General features: G+C 41.9%; 1 non-coding gene across 1 annotated transcript; it reads left to right on the top strand.

The window, feature by feature from the left end:
* Positions 1 to 7,775: 7,775 nt before the first annotated feature.
* Positions 7,776 to 7,913, top strand: LOC119937428. The gene has a single exon (XR_005454097.1). It is a non-coding gene; the product is annotated as a small nucleolar RNA SNORA7 (small nucleolar RNA).
* The last annotated feature ends 4,763 nt before the right edge of the window (positions 7,914 to 12,676 follow it).

The raw sequence follows: 12,676 nt of genomic DNA, 5'->3' as shown, positions 1-12,676 counted from the left end.
TCCCTGACCACAGCAGGCCCCCCAATTAACTTCTCTTCACCCAAACTATACCCCTTCAGCTCCCTGTGTACTCACAACCACCAGAAACACTTCTGTGTATATTTACATATGCTACTAATTAAGCAAAGCTGGCATACATATCCACTTTTTCTTCTTCCAATTGTCAGTTATTTCAGTTCTGTCTCCCCTGCAGTTTTGTAGGCTCCTTAAAGGCAGGGATCTAATCCACTACCTTGTACTCCCCAAGTGCTCAGCAAAGTGCTCTGCACACAATAGGCATTTAAAAACTATTGATTGATTCTAAGTATCTTGTATAGTCATTCTCCACAAACGTCCCTTATTGTCCTCATCTGTAAAATGGGGATTCAACACCTTTTCTTCCTCCTTCTTAGACTGGGTGCCCCATGTGGCACAGACGCTGTGACTTGACTATTTTATATCTCCCTACCCATCTCATTCAATCGTAAATATTGAGCGCTTACTGTGTGCCACGTGGGACAGACACTGTGACTTGACTATTTTATATCTACCTACCCACCTCATTCAATCGTAAATATTGAGCGCTTACTGTGTGCAAACCACTGGACTAAGAGCACAGGAGAGTACAAGTATAGTATCTTGCCCTCTAGACTGTAAGCTCGTTGTGAGCAGGGAATGTGTCTATCAGGTCTGTTGTACTGTACTCTCCCAAAAGCTTAATACAGTGCTCTGCACACAGTAAGCACTCAATAAATACCATTGATTATAATAATAATGACGGCATTTATTAAGCGCTTACTATGTGCAAAACACTGTTCTAAGCGCTGATAGTGCTCTGCCCACAGTGGGAACCCAATAAATACTAAAAAGATAATGGTAAGCTTGTCCTGGCTGTGGCCAGAGACACTGCACTGTAACCTTAGAAGAAAGTGTCATTGAGTACCTTACACATTGTGTGTCCTCAGAAATTAACCAGAATCATCAAATAATACTTAATATGAGTAAAGAGTTTTGTGGAGATAAGCAAGGTTTGCTTAGGTAGCCCACTACGGTCAGGTGGTCAAGGAATTTCAGTTATTTGTCCAAAGGCCATTTTGTAAATCAAAAGTCACTGGATGAAATTAGGTAATAAAATGAAGGAATTTTGTCCATTAATGTGTCAAACATTTAAGTAGCTGAATTCACATACACCAAGTGCTTAGGGCTACTTATTTCAGGTAATCATTTGTAAATAATAATCATGGTATTTGTTAAGCGCTTACTATGTACAAAGCCCTGTTCTAAGTGCTGAAAAACAACTAAAATAAGAGGGCATCTTAGCAATTCATCAGATTGGACCTTCAGATAAAATGTTTGTCAACTGGATTTGTTTTAAACTTAAAAAAATGGCTCTTTCATGTTAATTATGAGTAGGGTCAGAAGCAGGGTGTTCCTCTTCTAATGCTCCTAAAATGCCTAGTACCTCTGCCTCTACACAGTAAGTGCTCAGTTTAACACCGATGATGAAATGATTTAAGTGCTTAGTACAGTGCTCTACATGCAGTAAGTGCTCAATAAACACGATTGAATGAATTTAATTGAATTCTGGAAGGCAAAATACTCTGCCATATAAGAGCACTATTTGGCCAGTACTGTAGATTGTAAGCTCCTTATGCTCATATCTACCAAATCTGTTGTAATATAGTCTCCCAAGCGCTCATTATAGCAGTGTTCAGTACATAGTAAGCCATCAGTAACTATCATTGATTGACTATATACAGTGAGCCCTCAATAAATAACCTATTACTTGATTAAATCAACATTTTCCTGTTCTGGAAAAAAAAACCCCAAGCAGTCATTTGTATGGCGAACATCAATTTGGGGGAATAATCCTCTCCAGTTCATTTTTATAAGCAGCCAACTTGTACTTCCCAAGCGCTTAGTACAGTGCTCTGCACACAGTAAGCGCTCAATAAATATGATTGATTGATTGATTGATTGATTACAGTGATAACTTTTGGGGCACACCTAGGTAAAGATGACTGTAAAAAGAAATGAAACTTTCATGCGGCAGGGTTGATAACATTAAAATTCCTTTTCTCTCATTTCTAAAATTTCTCTACTGGGGGCAAGATCTTCATCAGAACCCTTCTGCCCCACCTAGAGAAAAATACCAATAACCGCCAATGTCTGGAGTCACACTGTGACTTCAGTCTGGAACAAAGGGCTGCTAAAATGATCTTTGCTGGGCGGCAGACCCTCAAATGGTGCGGGGGGTACCACCAAACCCTCTAAAGTATATTGCTGAACAAAGCAAAGACTGAAATCCCAGCAGCCTTTGTGCTAGATTATCCCATGGGAGAGAAAGCATCTCAGTCTCTGCGTCATGGACACTCAGGAGGGAACACTCCAAAGTGAAAGGGAATAGACATCAATGGTTTTATTTTACCCTGGAACTCAAAGGACGGATGGACAGACACGCTCTCTCTCTCCACTAGGAATTTAAGAGTTCCAACACTTTTCCTTTCTGCTCTTCTAGGGCAGCCTGTAAGCAAGAAGAGCCCTGGTCCATACTTGTGACATATCATTCACCTTGCTGGGACTCCCTTCCTACCAAAACCTTCCTGGACCTTATGCTGATAATAATAATAATAATAATAATAATAATGGCATTTATTAAGCGCTTACTATGTGCAAAACACTGTTCTAAGTACTGGGGAGGTTACAAGGTGATCAGGTTGTCCCTCGGGGGGCTCACAGTCTTCATCCTCATTTTACAGATGCGGTAACAGGCACTGAGAAGTTAAGTGACTTGTCCAAAGTCACACAGCTGACAATTGGCGGAGCTAGAATTTGAACCCATGACCTCTGACTCCCAAGCCCAGGCTCTTTCCACTGAGTCACGCTGCTTCTCTTAAACACTTATTGGGTTCCAGGCACTGTTCTAAACGCTGCAGTAGATACAAGTCAATCAGGTTTGACACAGCCCCTGTCCCACATGGGGATCATAGTCTTAATCCCCATTTTTACAGATGAGGTAACTGAGGCCAGAGAAGTGAAGTGACACTTGTCCAAGGTCACACAGCAGATAAGTGCTGGAGCAGGGATTAGAACCCAGATCCTTTTGATTCCCAGGCCTGTGCTCTATCCACCAAGCCACCCTGCTGATGGCAGCCCCACCACTTTTCCTAGGAAACTCCAGCCTTTCAGGAAGCAGGTTTGACCACAGAAGGGTCACTACGACTACGGTGTCCCTCTCTCACGTAAGAGAGCTTGTTATTAGTGAAGTCGACATTTGTAAACTATCGCTCCCTTGAGAAGTAAGGGAAGACATTCCAATTCCCTCCACCAAACTCCATCTGTGGGCGGATTTAAATACGTGCTTTTTTGAAGCCACAGGGATGCTTTCGGAGATGCTTTTTACCATAATACTGTCAAGTAAAAACAATCTCCTGGAAAACAGGCACATATGATTCAAACACCACACATTTGCTGGTGGGCTCACATTTCCCCCACCATCCTTCTCCTGTTTCCGCTCAAGTACATGACGCACACTGTCCCAATACCACAATTCTTTGTTTGTTTTAAAATTTTCATTAAGAAAAGAAAAACAATCCCCCTAAGCCCCTTCACATGTGAGCTGCACTTGGAATCGACAAACCTTTGGTGTTAAAATGTTCTAATGGGAGGAATCCAAGCAACAAAGGCTGACCAGAAGCCTTTCATGTGTCGTGGGCTGCATATGTTAGCAAGCCACAAACTTATCTGTGTGCCTTCATCACTCCTGGTGTATTCACACCCGCCCCTTAAACTTGAACAATTTATTTGCTTAATCAGTGGTATTTCCTAGCTGGAGACGATAACTGGAAAAAATCTCAAGTCTATTGTAGGGACGCTGCCTGACGATTTTCACACATTTGGAGTCTAATTTCGGGACTGCCAGCAGGAACTGTGTAACTTCCCACTGAAATTAATAATGGGAGATGAAACCACTAATGCAGACAGATTAAAAGACAGATGCACTTATTCTTTATTTCCTAATGCCTTCCCTCTTTACTTGGAAAAGAACATCAAAGGAAACTCTGGGTCTGTTAACCTAGGGTGCTTAATCTTACATGGCCAACATCAAAGTTCTAGAGTAACTTTAAGCTAAGAAGCTCCTTTTCCTCAACCTCCAAGTTCAAGCATTGTACAGGTCACTTTACCAGCCCCATTTGTGTCGATAGTTTTCATCCTGTTTGTGGTTTTGTAAAATGATCAAAAGGAAAACCTTTCCAGCTTAAAGTTACGAAACTGATTTTTCTACTCCAGAACCAGAATACAAGTAATGCGTAGGGCACGTAATCCAAAACGCACCAACCCAACTCACCCCCAATTTTTTAGCTTCAAGCTTTAAATATCACCGTGTTTTACTAGTGGGTTGGAAAACTCTTGGAATCAACTATTCATATAGCTGGTTTAGGAAATCCAAACTAACCCCTGGGGGGAAGGGATGAGTCATTTTGAGGGGAGACTCTGAGCTGTGGGAAAATCTTTCAAAGCTCAGTTCTTGCTGACTTTCCCCACATGGCTGTTTAAACTAGAGAATGACCCATAGATTTCCCAGGGAGGCAACCTTCTCTTTGCTGTGCTTCCAAAAGTAGGACTGGCTTTAAGAGACTTCAAGCTGAACATGTGGATGGGTTGGAGTTAAAATTCAAGTCTTGGTTCAAGTCCTAGCATTCTGGAAACTGAGCAGAATGTACTAGCCTCTGAAAACAAAGGGATATCTAGATTTCTACACCTTTCAGTGCTGCTCCCTTTATTGGTGAAGAAACCAATATAGAATGGGAATAAAAGGCATGGCTTTTGATGCAGAATGTCCCTAGGAGCCCAACTTGTATTCTAGAAATTCTGACACACTATTTTTCCACTTGTGGAAATTGCAGAATAAGAGCAAAATTAAAACACTGCTGGAGTGCTTTTTAGGGGAATATAGATTTACATGGATGCTTTACATATTTTCTGCAAGGAAACCTAGGAGCCTTGTATATCCCTTTTTAAACATATCCTGCAGAGTTTTGTACCCTTCCTGTTCCATGCAACAGTATAATACCTGATGTCCACGTGCATCAGAAAGCTGAATGAAGAGAAGACCTGTATGGTGATCAGTTGGTTTTCACTGACGTTTTGCTAATGGATATTTTTCCAGTTTAATTTACTTCAGCAGTCAATACTGGGTAGTTCTAAACAGAATTAACTCACAAGTGTTCGCCATTTAGCAACTTCAGACCAGGAGAGAGCTCTTTCCACCCATGGTTGGGACAGTAGTGATTGGTTGGACTGCCAGAAATGACACCGGAGATGAGGAGTGACTTGTCAAGAAAGTTGTCTTACTCAAGTCTGTACAAAACAGATTCAGGACAGATCTTATAAAATAGATTCCCCACTATCTCATGGACAATTCTCTCTCATTTATTCCAAAGAGAATGAGTTTGAAATACTCCAAGGTCGTATCTACCTTGGACAAAATGACAACATTTCCAACCCATTGTATAATTGGGCTCTTCACGCTTCTCCGCTTTCTACCCTCCACCCTATATTCTGTGCCTATAAGGTGCTTGTTAAATAGCAACTCAAGAGCTAGGCCAACCAAGAGGCTATAATCGTTTGCCTCATCAGGTGTTACTCATGAAAATCAATAATAAGACATTTGTCTGCAACTCTCAATAACAAACATAAACACTTTGGAAATGAATCAAGCATTTTTTTCTCGTGTAAAGTCAGGTCTCATTTTCATAAATACCTATGTCATTAACACTTGTTGATTCTTTCCCCAAATTTTTGTTCACAAACCTGTGAAGATAGTCTAAATTTTCATTTTTTTTTCCCCATGGAAAAAACTGAATAAGACCCGTGAATGGAACCTGTTTGGAGAAACTTTAATTTAGGAGAACAAATACCCAACTGGACTATTTCCAGCTTCCATATTAAAATCTATTAGCAGAAAAGAAAGCCAAATCTGAGTCCAGAAACGGTTCTTTTCAGGACTCCTACAAGAACAAAAGTATGTCAGAACATTTTGCAGTATACAAATAGCCCTCAATGAAATCTTACTCTCCTCTTTTCCAGAGTGAGGGTTTTGTGCCCTGAAAAAAGCCAGCTAAAGATTCTGAGTAAATTAGGGTAAAAATAACCCGATTCCACACCCCCCAGAATCTGGGGGCGGACCATCACAGACATTTTTTAAAGTCTTCTACCATAGTGGGAGGGTTTCCCTTCAAATCTCTTTCAATGGCATATTGATGGCTTTGAAAGCTTAAATGGCATGTGTCAACCATCAGTAAATCTTTAAAACTGTTTCTGCAAATAGCCCAACTTAGAGTCCCGGCTTTGCCCATTAATTCTCGCGTTAAGGCCGCTGCAGACTTTCAGAGGCCAGATAATGCCTAGATTAAAAGTTCCATTCAGCAGAGAAGCTTTAGCATTCCCCTTGTGTGCATAGCCATTTCTTCAGTGGTATTCAGGGCTTGTTATTTCAACTCTGAATTGGAGCTGCAAACAAGACTCCTTGCCCCAAAGGTTTTGATGGAGAATCACTGAAACCTGGCCCTTCTATTTGCTGCAGGTTGTCATTTTATTAAGTGTATTCAGTTCGGATAGGAGTCCTAGATTGACAACCTTACAATTATGTTATGACAGCAGTTCAAAGAAGGGTTCACTTATTCTCGATTAATAACAATATTGCTTAAAATATAGTTTTGCCTCGATAGTTACCTGCTTCTTATTTTTTCTCTCAAAAGGTATAGGAAAAGCAAATTATTTTTTTCCATTGTAAAACTCATACTATCTACCCTTTACGTTAATGCTTTTGTTCAGAGGAAAATTCTACATGCTGATTTTAGGGCTGATATGGGGGCATGAGATTCGCAATACCTGGGATAATTTACGCTATTTATTTTATGATATTATTGGGTTTGGGTAAGAATACCCATTGTTTGCAGAAATGTTAAATCAGTAGTCCTGGGTCCTTATCGCAACTCCATCACTTGTCTGCTGAGTACATGGCACTAAGCTTTTCTGGGCCTCATTTTCCTCATCCATAAAATAGGAATTAAGACTGGTTCTCCCTTCCCCTTAGGCTGTGAGTCCCATGTGGAATAGAGATTGTGTCAGAGCTGAGGGCTTGACACAATTAGTGTCTGGTGCTTCTGGGTTCCATATCCACAATCCATGAAGTGGGCCACCCTGAGATGGGGAAAAGAGTTTGAGCCTCAGGAATGATCTTATATTGTTTTTCTCTTTTTGACCTTCTAACTTTCCAGAAAGACTTTATCTTCTAGATTTTTACAATATCGCCAGCCATTTCATAAGCTTCACAGAGAGCAGTCAGATCTCTTAGGGCGGTCACTAGGTACTAAATCGCCACCAAAACAAGAATTATTTTTGTCAACTCCCCCTCAACAATTTATCCCAGGTCTTCATGACATATCTGGACTCGATACAAAACAACCTTCCCTCTCTTTTTCTATACATACATCCCCTTAACTCTGCCTTCTTCCCACCTGGTGCTGCTTTCCTCTTCAAATCCACCTGATCACAACTTTTTCCATCTTCAAAAACATCCTGAAGTCTCCCCTCCTCCTGAGGCTTTTCCAATTCCTTTTCCTCCTCCTTAGGCCATACCCCTCTCAGTGATCATCTCAGGACTTTGGCACCTTCTTAGCATTTAAGCTCTCACAACCACTTGTAGCAGTTTCACACACGGCGAATGACATCATCAGAGGAATTTCTTCAAATATGAAGGACAACTACATATAGTGTGACACACCGTCTGGCCCCTCTCAGGATCGCACCTGGAGAGTTTCTAGTACTCTACCAGTCTCAGCTAGGTGAGGGAAAGTCAGGCATGGGCATACCCATTCCATTCCTAGCTTGGGCAGTGGCTAGCGAGTGGAAGGCAATCTGCTACAAGTCAAAACTCTGCTGTCCTGGGCAGCAGCAGCATAGGAGAGAGTCGAGGGCGGAAACTGAAGTTTACTGCATAGATGAAGGCAGTGGTAAATCACTTCCATATATTTACCAAGCAAACTCTATGGATAGACTACCAAAACGATTGCAGATGGAGCGTTCTGGAAGACATGCGTCCAAGGAGTCGCTATGGGTTGGAGATGACTCAACGGCATAAGACAAGACACTGTCTGACTTAAGTGCTTAGTACAGTGCTGTGCACACAGTAAGTGCTCAATAAATACGATTGAATGAATGAATGACTCATCCTAATTGTTTAATAAATACCATAACCAGCCAACCAGCCTCCCTGCTGAGCTCCCTGCCTCCTGTCTCTCCCCAGTCCAGTCCACACTTGACTCTTCTGTCCGGATCATTTTTCTACAGAAGCATTTGGTTCACGTTTTCCCACTTCTCAAGAACCTCCAGTGGTTGCCCATCCACCTCCGAATCAATCAGAAACTTCTTTCCATCGGCTTTAAAACACACACTCACCTTGGCCTCTCCTACCTCACCTCACTACTCTCCAACTACAACTCAGCCCTCCCTCTTCATATCTGACATAATACCACCCTTTCCCCCAGCTTCAAAACTTATTGAAACTCATCTTCTCCACGAGGTCTCCCCTGACTAAACCCTCTTTTCCTTTTCTTCCACTCCCTTCTGTATTGCCTTGATTTACTCCCTTTATTCACCTCCTCCCCATAACTCCCAGCCCCAGAGCACTTATGAACATATCTGGAATTTATTTATATTGTCTGTCTCCCCCTTTAGACTGTAAACTTGTTATGGGCAGGGAATGTATCTGCTATATTGTACTCTCCCAAGAACTTAGTACAGTGCTCTGCACACAGTAAGCACTCAATAAATACGATTGATTACTAAGGGTTTGGGAGAGTAATGATGGTATTTGCTTATTGGTATTATTGTTTATTGGTATTACAATATAACAGAGTTGGTAGATATGCTCTCTGCCCACAAGGAGCTTACAGCCCAAAGGATGAGCTTACAATCGTTCAATTTTTCCTCTATTAAGATTTTCTGGATCCATCATTTCCTTTCCATCCATCCATCCATCCATTTGGCTGCCATCTTGGTCCGGGCAGTTGTCATATCTCTGGCTGGAAAGAGCATCCTTTCTCCTTACTGGTCTCCCTGCTCCAACCTCTCCTCACTTTGCTGCTCAGGTCATCTTTCTAAAACAGCATTCTGCCCATGTACTCCCATTCCTCAAAAACATTCTAATCCTCTCCACCTCAAGGAGAAATTCCTGACTGTTGCCTTTAAGTCACACCACTACCTTCTCCCTCTTAATTATTGACTTCCTTCTTCCAGCTCTCAGTCTCTGGTCCTCCCAATATCACCTTCTCCCTTGTCCTTGTTCTTTACTCTCTCACATTTGATCATTTGCTTTCAACCTTCTTCCTGCCTGGACTCCCTCTCCTTTCAACCTAGAGCACAGCTCTTCCCATCTTCTAAAGCTCCAGGAGATTTTTCAATTTAAATTTTCTTCTCCCTAAATCACACCCTCCCAACTAGAATCTAAGCACTTCTCCAAAGACCAATACTCACTCTCTGATTAAAATAAATAAGTGCTAAGTGTTTCTGAGAGACTGCTGTAACTTCAGGTATTGGAATTATTCCAGTAAAACTTCCGAAGGAGGTGGCATTTTAGGAGGGTTTTGAAGATGGGGTGGGCTATTGCCTGTGGGATTTGAGGAAACAAGTGTTCCAAAACTGGGGAGTATTGTAAATTACTGGAGGCAGGAAAGGTGAGCTTGAAGTACAGTTGCAAGGTGAACATGGGAAGAACAAAGTCTGCAAGCTGGAAAGTAGCTGTTGAATACAGCTGGAGAGAACTGGTGTAGAGCACAGAAACAAACAGTAGCAAGATTTTTCTCAGTGCAGGTAGAGATGAGCAGCCATTGGAGGGTTCCAAGGAGGGGAAAGATCCATGCTAAAAATGGTCAGAAAATTAATCTAGGGAACAGCAGGGAGTATGGATTGAAGAGGCTGGAAGGCTAGCGAGGGGACTGAAACGGTCATCAGGCTGGGATATGATAAACGCTTCATCTAGGATGGTGGCTGCTTGTTTGGCTAGGAAGGGGCAGATCTGGAAAATATTTTGAAGGAAGAATTGGAGGGATTTAGCAGTTGATGGAATGTGAGAGTTGAAAAACAGTGAGAAGCTAAGGATCAATCAGTTGGTGGTATTTACTGAGATAGTAACAATAATTATGGTATTTTTTTTAGCACTTACTATGTGTCAAGCACTGTTCTAATCACTGGGATAGATACAAGGCAATCAGGTTGCCCCACATGGGGCTCATAGTCTTACTCCCCATTTTACAGATGAGGTAACAGGCACAGAGAAGTTAAGTGGCTTGCCCAAGGTCATACAGCAGACAAGTGGTGGAGCCGATATAATGCTTGGCATATTTTAAGTGCTAAACAAATACCATAAGCAGCGTGGTAGTAAGCGCTTAACAAATGCCATTATTATTATTATAGTAATAATTATTATTACCGGTGAGCCTTCCGAGGGACACGGATCCTGTCTAATTACACCCAGTGTATTCTTTCCCACTGCCTAGTATAATGCTCTGCATAGAGTTAGTGCTTAACAAATACTACAACAACCTTCACTTTGCAAGCCAAATGTACAATGTGTAGGACTACGAGGTTTCTACAAATGTCGGTAAGCCTTTCATTGTGACTGGTGTTCTTCAGGTAACCTGGTTAAGAGCTTCTGAATGGCTCCTATAACCTCAATGTTCTGGTGATGTCTGTCTTTGCCGAGTGTTTTGCCTTCATATATTAAATCCCTCTTCCTGCGTCCATGGCCAAATTCCCTGACCCCTTTATGATCGCAACACCTCTGTGGACCAGGGACCATATCTCACATTAACAATAATGATGGCATTTGTTAAGCGCTTACTATGTGCAAAGCACTGTTCTAATCGCTGGGCGGGGGGATACAAGGTGATCAGGTTGTCCCACGTGGGGCTCACGGTCTTAATCCCCATTTTCCAGATGAGGTAACTGAGGCTCAGAGAAGTTAAAGTGACTTGCCCAAGGTCACACGGCAGACATGTGGTGGAGCCGGGATTATTCGTCTCCAACACTTCATAAAGGGCTTGGCACACAGTCAGTGCTCAATAAATTCCATCGAATAAATGAACGTAGGTGAAAAGTTAAAAGAAAGAAAATAGAAGCAATCTGTGGCTAGAAGAAATATCTGCAATTAATGAAAGAAGCGTAGGAAAGAAGAGAAGCTGGAGATCTGACCTCTGACGTAGTCCTTTATTCATCTACATCTTTTCTTTCTGATAAAGCCAAGGCATTGCATAGGCTCTTGACTCAATACCAAGAGGTGTAAGAGTCCTTCTGGGGTCAGCAACAGTCCAAGCGACCTAAGGAAAAATAGCAAGGCCTTTAAAAGCCAAGAGTATCGATTTCTTTTTCAAATTCTTTTGCCTATGTGGTGTTCTAGTCACACCTACATACTTTCAAAGTCTAATAGGATATGGCCAGCTTCCGTTTAAAGAGCAGAAAATAACTTCGGGGACCAGGAACTTTCTGTAAACTGATATACAAGATAACATGAACAAGGGGGAAAAGAAACCCCAAATTCATTAAACAGCAGGAAAGTTGTACTTGTAGTTTTGGGCATAACAGCTAACAAAAGAAAGTGATACTAGGAACCAATGTTATAGAAACAAAAAAAAGGTAACAACACAAATACTTCCCTGGTGTAACAAAATCTCTAGTTCTGCTCTTATCTCTCAACTACACGTGTTTGAATATTTAAGGTGGAAGGGGGGCGGGGGGAAGGGAAACTACTGAAACTAGTACAAGTAGCAAGAATATTAATAATAATAGTAATAATAATTGTGGTATTTGTTAAGTGCTTACTCTGTCAAGTACTATACTAAGTGCTGGGGTAAATAGGAGATAATCAGGTCCCACATGGGGCTCACAGTCTAAGTAGGAGGGAGAACAGGGTTTGAGTCCCCATTTTTCCATTGAGGGAACTGAGGCACAGAGAAGTCAAGTGACTTGGCCAAGGTCATACAGTAATCAAGTGGGGGAGCTGGGCTTAGAACCCAGTTCTGTGCTCTTTCCACTAGGCCAGGCTGCTCCACTAGTATCATTCATTCATTCAATCACATTTATTGAGCGCTTACTGTGTGCAGAGCACTGTACTAAGCGCTTGGGAAGTAAAAGTTGGCAACCTATAGAGACAGTCCCTACCCAACAACGGGCTCACAGCCTAGAAATAGGAGTAGTATTTACTAAGCATGTACAGTGTGCAAAGCACTGTACTAAGCCCTGAGAAAGAGCACATGGGTTGAGAGTTGTCATGGTTCCTTGGCCCTTAAGTGGCTTGCAATCTGAGAACAAAAGTGGGGGAGGTGATACACAACAACAACAACAACAGCCTAAGAAAGGACAAATACACACGAAGTAAAAGCAAAATAAAAGCAGAAGGGAATTATGGCCAGAGTATTTAACTGGCGTGCCGGAGTGGATCTTAGGGTCTTTTGAGAGCACAAACTTACACAGCGTGTTCCTTTTGGGCCTCCAGCCCGACTTACATTGTTCACATTTACCCATATGATAGGCTGTGGAAAGGCTGGCCCCAGATTCCTGGATGGATGAATAGCTCTTGGTTCAAATGCCCACTAAAAGCTAATGGAAGGGGCTGAACTTCAGAAAAAATGGCACA

Source organism: Tachyglossus aculeatus, chromosome 14 (genome assembly GCF_015852505.1).
Source record: "Tachyglossus aculeatus isolate mTacAcu1 chromosome 14, mTacAcu1.pri, whole genome shotgun sequence".
Lineage (NCBI taxonomy): Eukaryota > Metazoa > Chordata > Mammalia > Monotremata > Tachyglossidae > Tachyglossus > Tachyglossus aculeatus.
The sequence above is the reverse complement of the archived record's forward strand: the minus strand, read 5'-3'. Positions and strand labels throughout refer to the sequence as shown.